Here is a 16,495-nt window from a genome sequence, read left to right on the forward strand (position 1 = left end):
ACTACTATATTCCCAGGCCTACAGCTTGATTCCTAACCCTTTGGGTCAGATTATAAACCACAACCACTGTAGCAGTATATATCTAGATGTTGACACATCAGACAATGAGAAGCGAGGAAGATTGAAGAAATCATTTTTTGCAGCTGTATATGGTTAAAGGGATACTATCATCCTGTATAGACCCCCAAAATGTAAGTACTTCTACCTTTAAAATGTCATTCCACTGTATTCATACAGTATATCCTAATGGTATGTTGTACTCAAGTGCTATTTACTTGAATGAAAAATAGGCTATTCCTGTTTCATTAATATCATGCTCAAAGCCATTCTCAGATAGGGAGCATGATCACTTGCCTGTTGCAATACATACTTGCTGTAAATAAATTTTCATTTTATTTATTTGATTCGAAAATTCAGAAAATTCACCAAAATATTTACAGGAAATATTTCTAGTTCTAAGTTATATTATACCTCACAAAAGCCATCAGACCTAGTGCTATTATAGGTGCATTGGTAGCACTGCCTGTTGTTAAGATTTCCTGACACTTCCCATTAAAAAGTCCTGTTTTCAGTTTTTTGTGTCTTTTTCAGATATTAACCATTTCAGATGAAATATTTCCATAATAGATGTCTGCTTCATGTTGAATTGTAGTGGAAAATTTTAGCCAAGAACAATGCTATGGAAAAATATGGTTTTTTGACCATATTAAAACATTCTGGAGATATTTTCTTTTAAATAATCTCTAACACCCCCATGCTTTGGAACAGGGACTTGAAAATTTGGCAGAGGGCTGGCCTTTGTGCCAGGATTGTCCCTTTTCCCATCCCCATACAATTTGCCCAAATTTGGCCAAGTTACAAGGCTTTGAAAAAAAATCACACTTCATGCATACCCAGGAGAAATTGTTAGAGCTTCACAAGTAGCTTCTCCAAAGACTGCATTTTCATGGGGCATGCTCCAGCTGAAGGCTGATAAGGATGTTCCCTGCAATTACAGCTCTTAGCTACTGTAGGCAAGACTGGAATCAGGCACCAGAGCTAAGAGCTGGAAGCCATCTGTCTTGTGCTGGAGGCGATCAGAACTGGGATTCAGTTCAGTGAACGGAATGTGATGTTAAACCAAGCATTCACAGCTAGTCACTAATTGTGTGTTCCTCATTTGCTGTGGGCCAACTTGACACCCTGGGGTCTGATTTGCAAAACTGCTGAGCATTTGCAACTGAAGTCAGGGAGATGTGCTTTGAAAATACAAAGTGCTGTAAAAAACAAAGTCTCTGAAAAATCCAGTTTTAGGTGTCTCAAATTAGGCACCCAAAACTAGTGAATACTTTTGATGTTAATTGTCTGTGCTCAGTTTCCCATTTGTAAAATAGGTATGATGATACCCATTAACCTCACTGTGTTGTTGTGAAAATAATTCAATGTTTGTGAAGCATTCAGATACTGTAGTAATGAGCACCATGGAAAAAAACATGAGAAAATGAATAATTTTGTCTTCAGAGCAGGGTTGAATAGGTTGTATTAAGTAAGGTCTAGGATCACACATTGTATGAGGAGAAAACAAAATACCAAAGTGAGCACTATGCATCCCGTGCACAAAATGAGGCAGGGTCCTGTGGAAAAAATAGTATGTGATCATGTATTTAAAGACTGCATCATGACACATAAGCATGAGGGGAGTGAATTAAGGCTGCATGAGAAGCTTAAATTCAGCATTCCTAACTTTTGAGTGCCTTATTTTGCAACCTTAACAATGTTCTTTCACACGTGCATAATGTGAATGCCCCCCCCCCCCCTCTCCGACTCCTATAATGGCAACGCTGTCAGAGATGAGGTCAGGGAGGCTAGCTAGAAGAACCAGAATTTCTGGGTCCCTGAATGTTAGCAAATGTCATGGCTCAGGGGAGATTTTAAAGAATAGAAAAGCACTCAAAGATGGCACAAACTCATTGCAAGGAGAGTAGGGAAGTTCTGCAAGACATAAACTGCAGTAGCTCGGAGATTCTTGCTGAGTAATTGCTGACTGACTACCATCAGAAATGCTAGCAAAACAAGCCCCTCTCAAATGCCTCACAAGCCCTCTTAACTTAACAGGCTGCAGGTTAAACTCTGTACTTCCCTGTTATTGATTTATCTGAACGAGGGAATAATGTATGTGAAGGACACAGAAGATATGGTATGCAATGTTGCTGTAGCCATGTTGGTTCCAGGATATTAGAGACAAGGTGGTTGTGGTAATATCTTTTATTGGACCAATAAAATGGATTATATGGCTCATTTCAGACAACTGCCTTTGCTTGAAAGACTATACTTTTTTGGTTGCCATGCAATCAATAATCACAAATAATCTGGCAAATATATGTTGTTGATCTTCAGACGGTCTCTCTTCAAGGGATGGTTTGTCTTTCTACCTCTGTGATAGCTAACATCATGATATATATAGTGTCAGAATCAAAAATAAAATGTTTCAAAATCCAGCAACAACAGCATTAACTTGTAAGGACAGATGCTCTCTGCATATTACAGGCACTAATGCCTGGACTACCAGGTAGCAATAGTGTCTGAAAATGTTTGCTTTCATCTCCAGTTTGCTAGGAAACTTTGTCACTTCCTCCCAAGCTACCGTGACACTGCACGCTTTTGTCGGTGGCACACAGAATACATACCCACATAGCTCCCCAGCAGTAGCCAGTAAGCCACGGGTTAAGCAACTAACAGCTTTGGATATGTATCTGAGTTCATTCTCTTCTCCCCCAAGCCATGCCTCCACATCAGCACTGCTGTTTGTAGCAATGTAATATCCTGCTGCCTCCCTGGTGCTGGAGCCGTTCCCATCTTCAGGCAAAGTCTCCCCCAATGGGGAAAGACTCTCGCTGAGGGGAAGCTGCAGAGAAAGGCTCTGTCAGATCCCCATTCCTGGAGCTCTCCCCGCCCCACAGAAAGACTTTGGAAATGGGGTACTGCTGAAGCCTTTCCCCGCTGTCTCCCGTCTGCCAGAGCCTTTCACTGACATGTAGCCACATACTGCAGTGTGGACACAGCCTGCTTTTCACTGCAGTGTGTAGCTACTTTATACACTATGCACCACCATCAGTGGTGTGTAGTGTAGACATAGCCCCAAATAGGGACATGGCCACAGTGACTCATGCATCTGTCACATCCAGACTGGATTAATGTAATTCACTGTATCTGAAGCTGAATGTGAAGGGAAGTGTGCAGGCTCCAGATGGGACAGAATGTGGCTGCCTACTACATGGGTTAGCCTGCCATAAGCACATAGGGTCTATATTGAAATGCCTCCCCACTGGCTATCAGTCAGCTCCCAATGATAGCTGAAGATTTTGATTGTAATTTTCAAAGCAATCAATGGATCAAATCCCAGATATATTAAAGACCAAATTTTGATCTATGAAGCACTGTGCAGCTGTGCTCCTCTAGGACAGTGCAGATCAGAAGGCTCAGGATGAAGCACATGAGAAGCTGGGGACAAAACATTCTCACGTTGAGGGGAACCCACTACGGAACAAACTTCCAGAAGAGATCAGGCAAATCCAGAGTCTGACCATCTTCAGGAAATGCTACAATACCTTCCCCTTTGAAAAAAGCCTTTCTGTGATAAGACAGACAAAGTTGAACGCTATCTTTTACCCAATAACCTTGTACCAACAAACAACAAAAGAGAAAATTAATAAAATCAGCATTGCCTATCATCTGGAAGGATAGAGGGCTATGATGTCTGTAAGCTGGAGAATCACCCAAAAAGGGCAAGATACGGTAGCAGGAGAGGACTGGAGTGTGCCTTAAGTCTGCATTTCCTGGTTTCAGAGGTTTAAGTATAGGTAGACTCAGTAGTGTTCTGGAAGGGTACAAGGTACTGCTGGTCAGCCATAATTCTGCCTTAATGAAGTTTTGGGGCAGTGTATTTCCTTTGTTTTGGGGGAAATAATGGAAGGAAGGGGTCATGATTGTGAACCACCTGTGGAGGGGCACCAGGAGGCTTCCTTGGAACACCTCACCCACTCAGCCACTAGCTCTGCCCTCCTTTTGGTCATTTCAGCCCTAGTGGTACTATAAAGGGGCCATGGGCAAGAAGGAAGATGGTAACTAATGGGCTATGAGGAGTACATCTACCAGATGTGGGAGTTGACAGAAGGGTGTCTCTGCATAACCATCTGCAGTACAGGAAAATCATGAAGTGGCCCTTTCATCTTAATGGGATGTTCTCAGATGAAACAGAACACCTCATGGAGATGGAAATAGTCTAACATAACATGTGTGACATAAATGAACTGACTCAGTCTTAATAGATGTTCTCCTCTCCACTCTTCCAAAGTCTACCCAGCCTCTGTCTTCAAAACTTCCACAACAATTTTGCTATACTTATGGGTTTCATAGAAATTGAAATATTAAAATCAGCTCCTTATTGGCTGATTCTGTCTTCTGATAATCTTCTGTCCAAATTACTCCAACTTCACTCAAAAATATATACTGCTGCCTCTATTGTGGCATACCAGTATTCAGATAATCCTCACTCTATCTCAAAAATTAAAAGAAGCTCATAATGTGAGAGGCTGTATATTTGGAATCACTTTATCAAAACACCCCAGATTTGCAACCCAGGATCTGTTTGTAGCATAGCAATTTTCAGAAGAGTTTGCCTATGCATGTGAATTTTAAAGCACATTAATTATAAAAGTCAGTTCCTTATTGGCGGGGCTATAACTGAGAAACACCTTAATCAAGTTGGCCCAACTTGCACCGCTAACTCTATCCTGTCCCTAATTCCCTAATTTGGCACAACATTCTTCCGGTGGTTTTCCATTTTAACAGGTGAAAAGGGTCTACAAATATTGTCTTTTGGATTACAGTATCACTTTTAAATGTTTACTGTATCTTGTGCACTGCTTGATTTTTCTATAGCAATTTGTAAACAGAAATATCATTTGATGTTTGATATAACTGTTCTAAAAGGACCAAGGGTCTCAAGTTTTTCTAGTGTCTGACCTTTCCATCAGACCCCTTTATCAAAGAAACTACAGCACTTTGAAGGGTGACATTGATAAGTATTAACCCAGAGTTCAGCTAGAATGGATACATTATTATATGAAGCTGAAATTTGTTTTGTGCTTATTTTTCAAAATAAACAAGTTATTCCGACTCATGATAGTATCCTGGTACTGCCTTAGTCCATGCTGACCTTATACCAGTCCTCAGAACAGGACTCTCTATATTGGTGTTTCCTGATGCTCAGCAACCCCTTTGATCATGCTGATGTTGATGAAAGTCACAATTACTTGATTTTCTTTGATCACACTCAGTCTCATTGCTCAGGAAAGGAATGATTTAATTGTCCAATACTGCTGTTTATGAGAATCTTTCATCTTTCCTCTATTTATTGAATGCTATTTTCCTTGCTAATGAAATGTTGATGTCAAATGTTTTAAGGGGGTTGTCTCAGGAATCCCTTCTTCAAATAATCTGAACATTGGACTACTAACTCTACCTCAGACCCACATGAGGCATAGCAATTTTCAAGACAATCAGAGTAAGCATGTGGAATTTAGAGCACTTGGAAAAACTGGCTGTTAAATAGTAAGCTTGTCTCAATATTAACTATAGTGTTACTGCCCCACTATAATATACAGATGCAAGGACAGCGATACCTAATTGCAGAAGACTTCTTATGTCATGTCAAAATTGACATTATTTGATGGGCATGAGACCTTTGTTCTTAAGTCACTCAAAAACTGACTTTAGGTGGTGCACATGATCAGCACTTGACTTCCTCAGAACTAGGCCATAGATCATAATTGATAGGTGTAAGTTCTCATAGATCACAGAAACTTGCATAAAGCATGCTGAAGGATCCCAGCTGCTCTAAGATACCAAACTGCCAAACTAAAATACTGTCCCTCAGTGTAGAACCAAAACAAGAAAATTTAAATAAAAATAAAATATTTCCCCCTTAAAATGCTATCATAACAAGACACTCCATTGCACATGCTTGCACATGCACATCCTGAGGAGAGGATAAGAGAACAAACAATATATGACAGACATCAGTTGCTATTGGAAGGCAGTAAGATACAGTGATGAGCATGGCATAGGAACCTATATAGTATTAGTGTAGGGACTGTATATGCTTGAAAGACAATATTATTCAGCTTTTGGAGGCGAAGGAGCCACATTATCTCTCTCAGAAACTACAATACCAGCTGACTGAGAAGCAACTGGTGCTACAACACCAGCAACTGAGAAGTTTCTAGGGAATTGTGTCTGTTTCTCTTCAGTCAGAAGGAATACTGGCTCAGTGCAGAGTTCAATGTGTGCAGGATGAAAGGAGATTCAAAGGGTTGTGTACAGCCCTCTGAAACAAAATGTGGCTTGTGTTTCTATAACCTAAAATATAGGGATGGTTTCAAGTTGAGAGCCTTAGCTATTAAAATGTTATCCCATCCTGCTTTAAACAAGCACTGTACAAGGTATATTTTCTCTTTCCTCTCACTAGCTGATTGTACAGTGGTGGTATTTATGGGGGTTTTTTGGGTTGTTTTTGTTTTTGTGCTCATCCAGCTCTCTTAGCTTTTGACAGTCCAGTAGAAAATGTGGAAAAGATGTCACAACACAGATTACAGAATGCAAAGACATGCCAGTCAGCATCCCGGTGACCTATTTTTACTATAGTAATTACGTTTTTGAAGATATGTCACTATTTTGTCAGGAAAGCTGCAAAAGGCAGTGTCAGCCAAACGTGCCGCTTATCATTAAAGATGTTACGTGATATCTGCAAACATTTGTCTCTGACAACTTAAGGCAATGGCTCCTGCAATAATACTCAATATTAAATTAAAATATTGTATTTCTGCAATAATATATAATGTTTGATCAAACATTTGGGACTGAGCTCATAGGACCTTTGTTTAATAGGATTTTTGGGACGGGCTCAGAGTATATTCTCCAGAATGATGAAGGGTGGAAAGAATCCTTTTTTTGCAAGTGGCAGGCTAGCAGAATTTGTTAAATAGATATTTTAATGCTGCTTTGGTTCTGGTTTAATATTAGTTGTATGATAAGATGCCTAGAACCTTGTATAGGCATATTTATTATTTAAATCAAAATAGATAAAATAATATACAGTTTATTATACTGTGTCTGGCTCGGTGACAAAAAGATAAATGTAATACAAACACACACACACAATGTTCTGAATGTATTTGTTTTAATGTTAGACAAGGGAGAAAATAAAACTGATGTGAAATGAAAGAATGTGGTAAAGGAGTTACAACAAGGAGGCAAAACGTATATGATATATAGCAGTAGCAAGGGCTTAAGAAATGCAAAGGGAGATGTCCTGAAAGATAAATTTATATTATTAGGGAATACTCTTAAATCCAAAGCCTGCATAATAACCTTCTTCGAAATTCTCCTGGTTCAGTACATAGGAATGGGTAAACAAAGTTTGTAGATTAAAGTGGTGTTGAGAAGATGCTTTTAACTTTATTAGGTGGAGATGCACTCTTTGGAGAGATGAGGATAGTATCCATCTTAACCAAAAGGAATCAGACAAGTGGCAATGAAAATGAAGGAGGCTTTTTGAAAGATTGTAGGAAAAGCCAGTGGATGTTGTGGAGCTCTCATATTAACAAATGAAATTTGCTAGAATAAACAGGAATAAAAATTAAGTGACAATATAGGCAGCAGTTATAATTGGAATGGGAAAAGACAAAGAGGGAAACAAAGAAGTAACCAAGCAAATGTCCATAACATTGCAAATAAAAAAAAGTGTCTATATATGGTACTAATATGAGACACTTGGAAACCAAACATAAGTGATTTGGAATTCCTGGTTTAAGAACTCCTGGTTTATATATATATATATATATGGTGTTTCCAAAACATGTTGAATGATAATCAATTCTTCAATTCCTGCCCATAGGATAGATATGTTATTGGTTTTGTTTTTTGTTTTTTAAAAAGTGAAGTCACAATGATGAGATTAGGTTGATTCTATTTTCTCCTCCCCCCAAAGGGAATAAGAATCATTATGGATAACTTAGACTATACAAATACCAGCATAAGATTAAGGGCTCAATAATGATCTCTATATAAGAGGAATAACAGTGAATGCATAATGCTGAGAGTAGTGAGAGATCCAAAGTAAAATCCCACATCTGAGCTTCTCAAACTTTGGGGATGTTCATATCCAGATCTGAATTTCACAGTTGATCTCATTCCCTCCAATGGGCCAAACAAAACACCAGAGCCAAATATTTTCACCCACAAATGAAGGAAAAGTCAAGTTCCAGATCCAGATGCAGCCATTGTGGCTGAGACTCATTTCTAGTTGAGAGAGATCGAAGAACAATAAAATCTTCTGAAACAGCAAAAATGGATTATTTCAAGTGTACATTGGCTGAAAAAATCACCTTTGAACATAGTTTGGAACAACTACATCTCGGTGCCTTAAACAATTGATTCTCAGAACATTTCCTTTCCTGGAGCATCCAAGATGAGATGTTTTTGCTGACTTTCAAAGTCACTGAAAAATCCAACCATTAAGCCTGAGAAACACAGGAGATGGTGTGTGGCTGAACAACTAAGTTTAAAAAAATCCAAGGGGGACAAAATAGCCAGAAAAAGTAAGATAATCTTTAAGTATTGTATATCTGTAATACTAACCCCACAGAACACTCAATGGGTCAGAAAGACCACCAAATTGGAAAGGGCACTATCAAGGAGGTTAAGGTAATATTTTGAGACAAATAGCTAACATTTAATATGGTTTACACATTTGTCTGAGTAATAATAGTGCCACCATCAGTTGCATAAACTAAGATAAAATTACAAAGGTTATAAATCTTCATTCCTTAAGGCTTATGCTGATCATCAGCTAAATTAGAGAGAAATTTCCCTTGGTATAGTCTGATGAATATGAAAATTTTGCACTTTCCTTTTTAACATCTGCCATTGGCCATTGTCAGAAACAGGCTAGATGATACATAGAAACAAAGGAATTGCTGTACTAGATGAAACTTGTGGTACTTCTAGTCCACTGTCCTGCATCTGATAGTAGCCAGCTTCAGAGGGAGGTGCAAGAAACCCCATATGAAGGAGATGTGGGCATAAAATCTGTGCTCATGAAGGCCTCATCAAAATCTCTAATTGTCAGAGATTGGTTTAAAGCCTGGAACAAGTTCCAAATGGCAATTGCTCTGTTCCAAGAAGCTGAAAAGATGACAATTCTGCTTTGGTTCTCATCTGAAAACATCACATTTTTCCAAATCATCCTTAATACAGACTTGTCTATTCTAAAAATGGGAGTTCATTAAACCATGCACTTGGCCAGCAGCCATGCTAGAGGACTCTTCATGACTATTACTCTACACATATGGTTATTATTCATTCTTTTATTATCACTGGCTTCATCTCCTGATTATCTCCCAACTATAAACAAAAGTGTGTGATCAAGGAAATACTTCACGTAAGTTTTGAAGCAAGCAAATAGTTCAGCATTTCCCTTCCTTTGAGCCCAGTCACATTGGATCTGATTCTCATTTACACTATGGCCTCTGTACAATATGCTGGTACTCTTAAAATGGGCATACACATAATTCAAGCCAACTTTAAGACTAGAGTGATGTAAAGGTTCCTTCATGTAAATGTAATTTCAGGCCATTATGAAGCACATACTTAATACTCTCCCATAACTGGCCTGATCCAATGCCCTTTGAAGTGGATGGGAGTCTTTCTATTGACTCCAATAGGTGTTAGATCTGGCTCAATGTGAATAAGGTTTGAAGAACTGGGACTTTTAACTGATCTTGGATGGACAGAAAAGGTAGTTTAAGAAGATAATAGTGATATATGTATGTATCTGAATGAGTGATCTAGTAATGAGTGATCACAAGTATGATTCTTGTCATTAAAAAGTCAAAATTTCCAACAGTTGCTACACAGCACAATGTGAAATACCACAATTTATTTCCTATTCTGTGTATAATGGAAAACTGTGGTAACTCTTGGAATTTTTTTTCCAGTTTAATGGCCTATCATTATGATACTGCAATTTTGATTTTAGCAGTCCTGGACCGAAAATAGATTGGATGCTGAACTGTTAACTAGAGAAATTATTCACAACAGGAGTACCTTCTTTCATTTGTTCCACTTATTGTCATACCAGCAACCACTGCAACCTCTTCCTTATATATGTTTTTATTTTTTTTAGCAGAAAATGAGTATCATCTCTTATTTCAAATGACATGTAGTGTCATCTGGTCACCCAGTGCCTCCTAACCAATAGTTACTTGCTGTTTTTCTTTGTCAAGAAAATAACATTGGATTTCATATTTTGATTGTCAACTCAGACAATGGGGTTTTTGTTGGGGGCACAGGTGCTATTTTTGCTGTCATAACGTCCTCTCTCTCTCGCTTCAGTATTTACACCATGTTCATCACCGTGGTATCTAAGCAACTAACAGAGATTATGTAATGTACACAGGCAGATCCTTGTTAATATCTTTGTTACAATTATCTTTATTATCACCACCACAACCAGCAGCCATTTTCTTTAACGTATTATGCAAAAAATACCCATGCACCACCCATTAAAAGAACAATAACATTACACAGTCAAGCACTCAAAAATTAGGAAATTCCAGAATTAATTAATCTTAATCTGACCCCCTCGTGACAGTCTTTAATTTCTTGTTCCCCACAATCTGTTCTGCCTTGTGCCCTCCAACTTTTCCCTATCCTAGTAATGTCTCTTCTCCATCCTGAGCTCCTTGCTCCTTCCCTGCTCAAACCAGCTCTCCACTCGTCTGTCACCTAGCCAAGCCAACCCCAGTTGCCCACTCTGGGCTCTCCATCCAGTCTCCTTGCCCAGCCAGTCCCAACTCTTCCCTCCCTGCTCCTCATCAGTTCTGTCTCTCCCTTTCATGCTGGCTTCCCAGTGGCCCTCCCACATACTGCTCCTCGTGCAATTTTGGTCTTCCCACCATACACAAACGCTCCTCCATGGCTCTTGGTCCCAGTCTAGCTAGTCTCAGTTCTTTCCTGTTCTCATTCCTCCCATTCTGAGTCCCAGTTACACTCTCCTTGTTCAATTAATCCCGTCTCCCCCTAGTTTCTCGTCTGATTTCAGTCTTCCCTCCCAAATGCCAACTGGTTCCATACCACCCTAGTTCCCCATTTCCCTCATCAGCTTTCAGTCTCCATGCCCAGTGAGTTCCAGCCCCTATCCCTCAGATCCCCTGGATTCTTTGCCCAACCAGTCCCAGTTTTCCCTCTTCCATTCCCAGTCCTAGTCTCTTTACCTAACCAGTTCTCATCTTCCCTCCCCCACTTTCCTCAGCTCCCAGTCACAGTTTCTTTCTCAACCCCTCTCTGCTGTCTCAGCCAGGAAAAAGGAGCCTATTCCTTTCCCTCTCCCACATAGAAGCTATGAGAGGATGGAGCATGCTCAGTGAGGATAAACTTTGGAGATTTTACTTGCTAAACTCTTAAGTCTTTATTGACCATGTATATATTGAAATTTTTCAAAAGTTTATAAATTGGCTAAATTTGGGTAGATTTTCATGTAGATGGCAAAAGGCACAAAGGCCACTCCTGTGCCACATTACAAGTCCCATGACCTTCTCAAAGAAATGGTCATCCAATTCATTTTAACTTTTCAAAGAAATATTTTTCATTCATTCTCAGATATGGCTGAACATTTTGGCTGTAACTTTCCAAAAAGTTCAGTCTGAGAAAGACACAAATGAAATCCTAACAATGGTATTCCTCCATTACTAGATGGAAGGGGTGGAATTGTCAATAATAATGTAGAAAAGTAAGACATGTTCAATAAATATTTGTACATGGGGAAAGAAGACCAGGTGATATATTCATAGATGATGGTAATGATGAAATACTTTCCATTCCAAGAGTAACTAAGAAGGATGTTAAACAGCAGATAATAAAGATAGACATTTTAAAGTTGGCAAGTACAGATAACTTGCATCCACATTTTTAAAAGCGTTAGCAGAGGGGCTCTCTGGACCATTAATGTTGATTTTTCAGAAAGTCTTGGAACAGTGGAGATTTTCTGGAAGAAAGCTAATATTGTGACAATATTTTAAAAGGGTATTTGGGACTACTCAGGTAACTATAGGAATTTAAGCGTAACATAAATCCCAGGCAAAATAACAGAATGGCTGATATGGAGCTTGATTAATAAAGAATTAAAGAAAGGTAATATAATTAATGTCAATTAACAATGGCTTATGCAAAAGAGATCTTGTCAAACAAATTATCTTTTTTGATGCAATTACAAGTTTGGTGGATAATGGTAATAGTGTTGATGTAATATACATAGACTTCTGTATGGGACTTGACTTGGTACCACAAACATTTTGATTGAGAAACTAGAAGGATACAGAATCAACATGGCACATTTTAAATGGATTAAAAAAGCTGACTAACTGATAGATCTCCAAACTGATAGATCTCCAAAGTGATCTGGATTGCTTGGTAAGCTGGGCTCAAGCAAATAATGTGTGTTTTGGTACAGCAAAATACAAGATCATACATCTAGGAACAAAGAATTCAAGCCATACTTTCAGGATGGGTGAGGGAAGGCTCTATTCTGAGAAGCAGTGACTCTGAAAAGGACTTGTGGGGGAGGGGGGGTTGTCCTGGTGGATAATCAGCAGAATGTGAGCTCCCAGTACAACACTGTAGCCAAAAGGGATAAAATAGTCTTTGGATGTATAAACAAGGGACTCTTAGTAGGAGTAAGGAGGTTATTCTACCTTTGTATTTGGCAGAGTTGTTACCACTATTGGAATAGTGTGTCTAGCTCTGATGTCTACAATTCAAAAAAGGATGTAGGTAAATTGGAGAGAGTTCAGAGAAGAGCCACAACAATGATTAAAGATTTGGAAAACATGCCTTATAGTGATAGACTTGAGCAGTCCAATCTCTTTAAATTAACAAAGAGAAGGTTAAGGGATTGTTGATCAAAATGTATAAGTACTTACCTGAGGAACAAAAATTTGATAATGGTCTCTTCAATCTAGTCAACAAAGGGCTGGAAGTTGAATCTAGTCAAAATCAGACTAGAAATAAGATGCACATTTTTAACCTTGAGGGTAATTAACCATTAGAACAACTGACCAAGAGTTGTGGTGAATTCTCCATTACTGAGCATTTTAAAATCAAACTTGGATGTTTATCTAAAAGATATTTTCCAGTTCAACAGGAATGAATTCAAAGAAGCTATGGCCTGTGTGATACAGGATGTCAGACAAGAAGATCACAACGGTCCCTTTTGGTTTTCTAATCTATGAACCCCCACAATCAAAACAATGAAAATAATGGGGAGAACAGAAGTTATCAAATCATGTCCTCTTAGTCTAATGAAGAATCAGTGGGATATCGTCAAACCTGCTCATCCACTCACCCACAAAATGTGGCAGCAGCAAGAGTCACCATTTTCTATAGAGCAAATATACCAGCTGGCAGCTGCTTTCTTTAGAATGCTAAGCAACTGTGTGTATATCTACACTACAAATGTAGATGTAATTTTCAGCTCAGGTGCACATACATCCACTAGCTTTGATTGACCTAGTGTGCTAAAAATAGCATTGTAGTCACGGAGGTGCAGGCAGCGGGATAGGGTAAAGCTGCCCGAGTAAATATCTAGGGTCCCAAGAGAGAATGTGCTCGAGGGCACTTGGCCTGTCCTGCTGCCGATGCCAACAATGATACATTGCTGCTTTTAGCATGCGAGCTTGATCAAAGCTAATGCATGTATGTCTACCTAAGCTGGAAATTTCACCTACAGCTTTAGTGTAGATCAGTGTTTCTCAATTGGTGTTCCGCGGAACCGTGGGGTTCCACGGGAACACTGTTAGGGTTCCGCGAGCAGCTGTTTTCTGCGCCGCCGAGAGCAGCTGTTCTCTGTGCCGCCGAAAAAGGGAAGATGTCTCGGATTTTTCAGCGGAAGGTATGGAGTGTAAGTGTAATTTAATTTATATTTAATTGAGAAACTGTTTGCATATAATTTGCTTATTTTTTTTGACCCCATATGTAAAAATACTGTTAAGAGTTTGGGGGGTTCCGCAATTATTTCTCGAGTTCAAAAGGGTTCCGTGGCCAAATTTAATTGAGAAACACTGGTGAAGACACACCCCCTGTCAGAAAAGAACAGCTAGTGTCAAAACAAGTGTCCTCTTTTGCTAAGGCTGGGTCAGAGAATTGCAGTCATATCAACTGTCCTACTGAGCCACAGAGAGTTGTGGTACAAATAATTGTGGCCTTTATTAACAGAGACAATGTAGAAAATGAAATATGCTACAAATGGAAGCATACAACCAGAATTTATTGATGAAAATGGTGGTTGTGGGTGCAATTATATTGAATTGCACTGCACCAACTTATGCCATCAATGAATTTGCACCAAAATGCATAGTGGCACCAGTGCAGGGATAGATTTTCCCCCTTCTCTTCTTTTTACAGGCATTTTCTAAATATCTGGTTGACATTCTGTTAATCAGCAAAAATATTTCCCCCCTTTATTCCTGAAATGTATTTGTTGCTATATAAAATTGTATTTATTTTCAAGTAAAAGACTGTAAAATGATTTCTCTAATTTGAAAAAAAAATAGATTTGCTTCTTTGGATGCTTCACACAAACACAAAGATACCTAATACAATATTTTTTCTTTGATTAAGAAAGTGTCTTTATTCAACTCTTAAGTTCAAGAAATGACAGTTTTGGGGGCTGTTTGTTTGCAGTGTTGTTGGAGCCATATAGGTCCCAGGACATTAGAGAGACAAGGTGAGTGAGGTAAAATCTTTTACTGGACGAACTACTTTTGCTGAATCAGACAAGCATTTGAGCTTACACAGTTGTGTACCTCTCTCTGTACTGTCTCCCTCTCCCTTTTATAGAATGATGTGCTCAGTAAATGGGATTCAGTAAAGATGTTATATGCATAGTCTTTGGCTCAGGAAAAACATGAGCCTAGAAATGTTCTTATAAAAGAAAAACAAGGCTTTCATTAGCTGAAAATAAGGCCAAATAACAATCCATTCTTATTGTGGTTGCATGTAATGATACATTTTAGTGACTAAAGATGTGAAACACGAGATAAGTGCTGCCATCATTGACAACTAAAGGAATTAATTTTTTATGTTAAATATCAGTAGTAGAGCTGCTGCTTTTAGATCTGAGGCTTCTTGGTTTAAATCCCAGCAGAGAGATTCCTTGCTTATACACTTCCTTCATGTTGTCTGTACCATCAACAAATTGAGACAAACAAATACTGCCAAAAATTGTTCCTTTTATTGGATACATTCATTTGACAATTTGCCCAGTTTCACTTATCTATTTTGAAGTTGGTTTTTTTGTTTGTTTTTGTTTTTATTTTACCTTGATCACTTTTCCTCCAGGAAGAACAAAACGTAACATTGCGTTGTTACACATAAAAATAAGAAATCCTAACTATGAATGTCAAGAATATATTAAATTGGGAAACGTTTTTTTAGCTTCTTTTTAACAGTTTCTCAGCATATCAACTATTCTTCATCACCTGATGTCTTCACCATCACCATCCACAGCTCTTTAAAGCTGTCAGCCTTCAAGACAGTTGTTAAAGCCGCATGGCTCCATTTCTCTTACAAGGGATAAGGAGGGACACAAAAGCAGCCAAGTTCTGCCCTTGAACTAGCACTTCACACACACACACATACACACGTGCACACACACATACACATTTCACTGAATAAAATCCTTAATTTTTTCTCACTGTTTGTTTGGAAAAATTCCCATGGAAATTTGGTCTGAGTAAATTCTGAGGAAAATTGGGAACTGACTTCAGGATTTGGTTCAAAAGATGTTGTATTCATGTAACTGAGGGCAAAACTGGACTAACAATGCCTGGGTAAAAAGCCTTTTTAACAGATCTCATGGAAAAATACACAAAACTTTTTCCTGTTGAAAAATGCTATATTTTTGTCAAAATGTTGATTGATAAGGTTTCTCAGGCCCAGGATGTCATTTCTGGTGGGTGAGAAAAAAGTGCAAGAACCCAGAATATCCAGTTATCTAGTGATTAGGGCACTTAGCTGGGATGTTGGAGAACCTGTCCCTGCTTTGCCTGATTTGAATCCCAGATGAGTAGGAGACCCACATTCAGGTCCCTGCTCTAAATTAGACATACTGGTTTCTTGCCCTCTCTTGTTTTGCCGCAGAGCAACAAAAACAAAATTTGAAATGTTTGTAAAATGGAAATGTTTTCCAGACAGCCCTACCTATTAACCTTTTTCAAAATTCATACTGAATTTCTTCCAACTTTCTTCTAGATAGTTTGCTGAGAAAGTAGAGATTGATAAAGTGGGGACATATTTTCTGGTTTTGGTCTGTCATGGAAAACAACTGGCTATAGCTGTGATTCAGTGGCTTGTGTTACAAAACAGTCTTCAAATTAGTAGTCAGTCAATCAACAAAAGA

General features: G+C 38.7%; 1 protein-coding gene across 1 annotated transcript in view; it reads right to left on the reverse strand.

Moving 5' to 3' along the window:
- Window positions 1–16,495, reverse strand: part of HCN1 (hyperpolarization activated cyclic nucleotide gated potassium channel 1) — a 276,543-nt gene that overhangs the window by 116,653 nt on the left and 143,395 nt on the right. The gene's annotated exons all lie outside the window — the stretch shown is intronic.

The sequence above is a fragment of the Emydura macquarii genome, unplaced genomic scaffold (genome assembly GCF_026122565.2).
Source record: "Emydura macquarii macquarii isolate MOO-44397 ecotype Brisbane River unplaced genomic scaffold, CSIRO-AGI_Emac_v2 contig_1045, whole genome shotgun sequence".
Classification (NCBI taxonomy): Eukaryota; Metazoa; Chordata; order Testudines; family Chelidae; genus Emydura; species Emydura macquarii.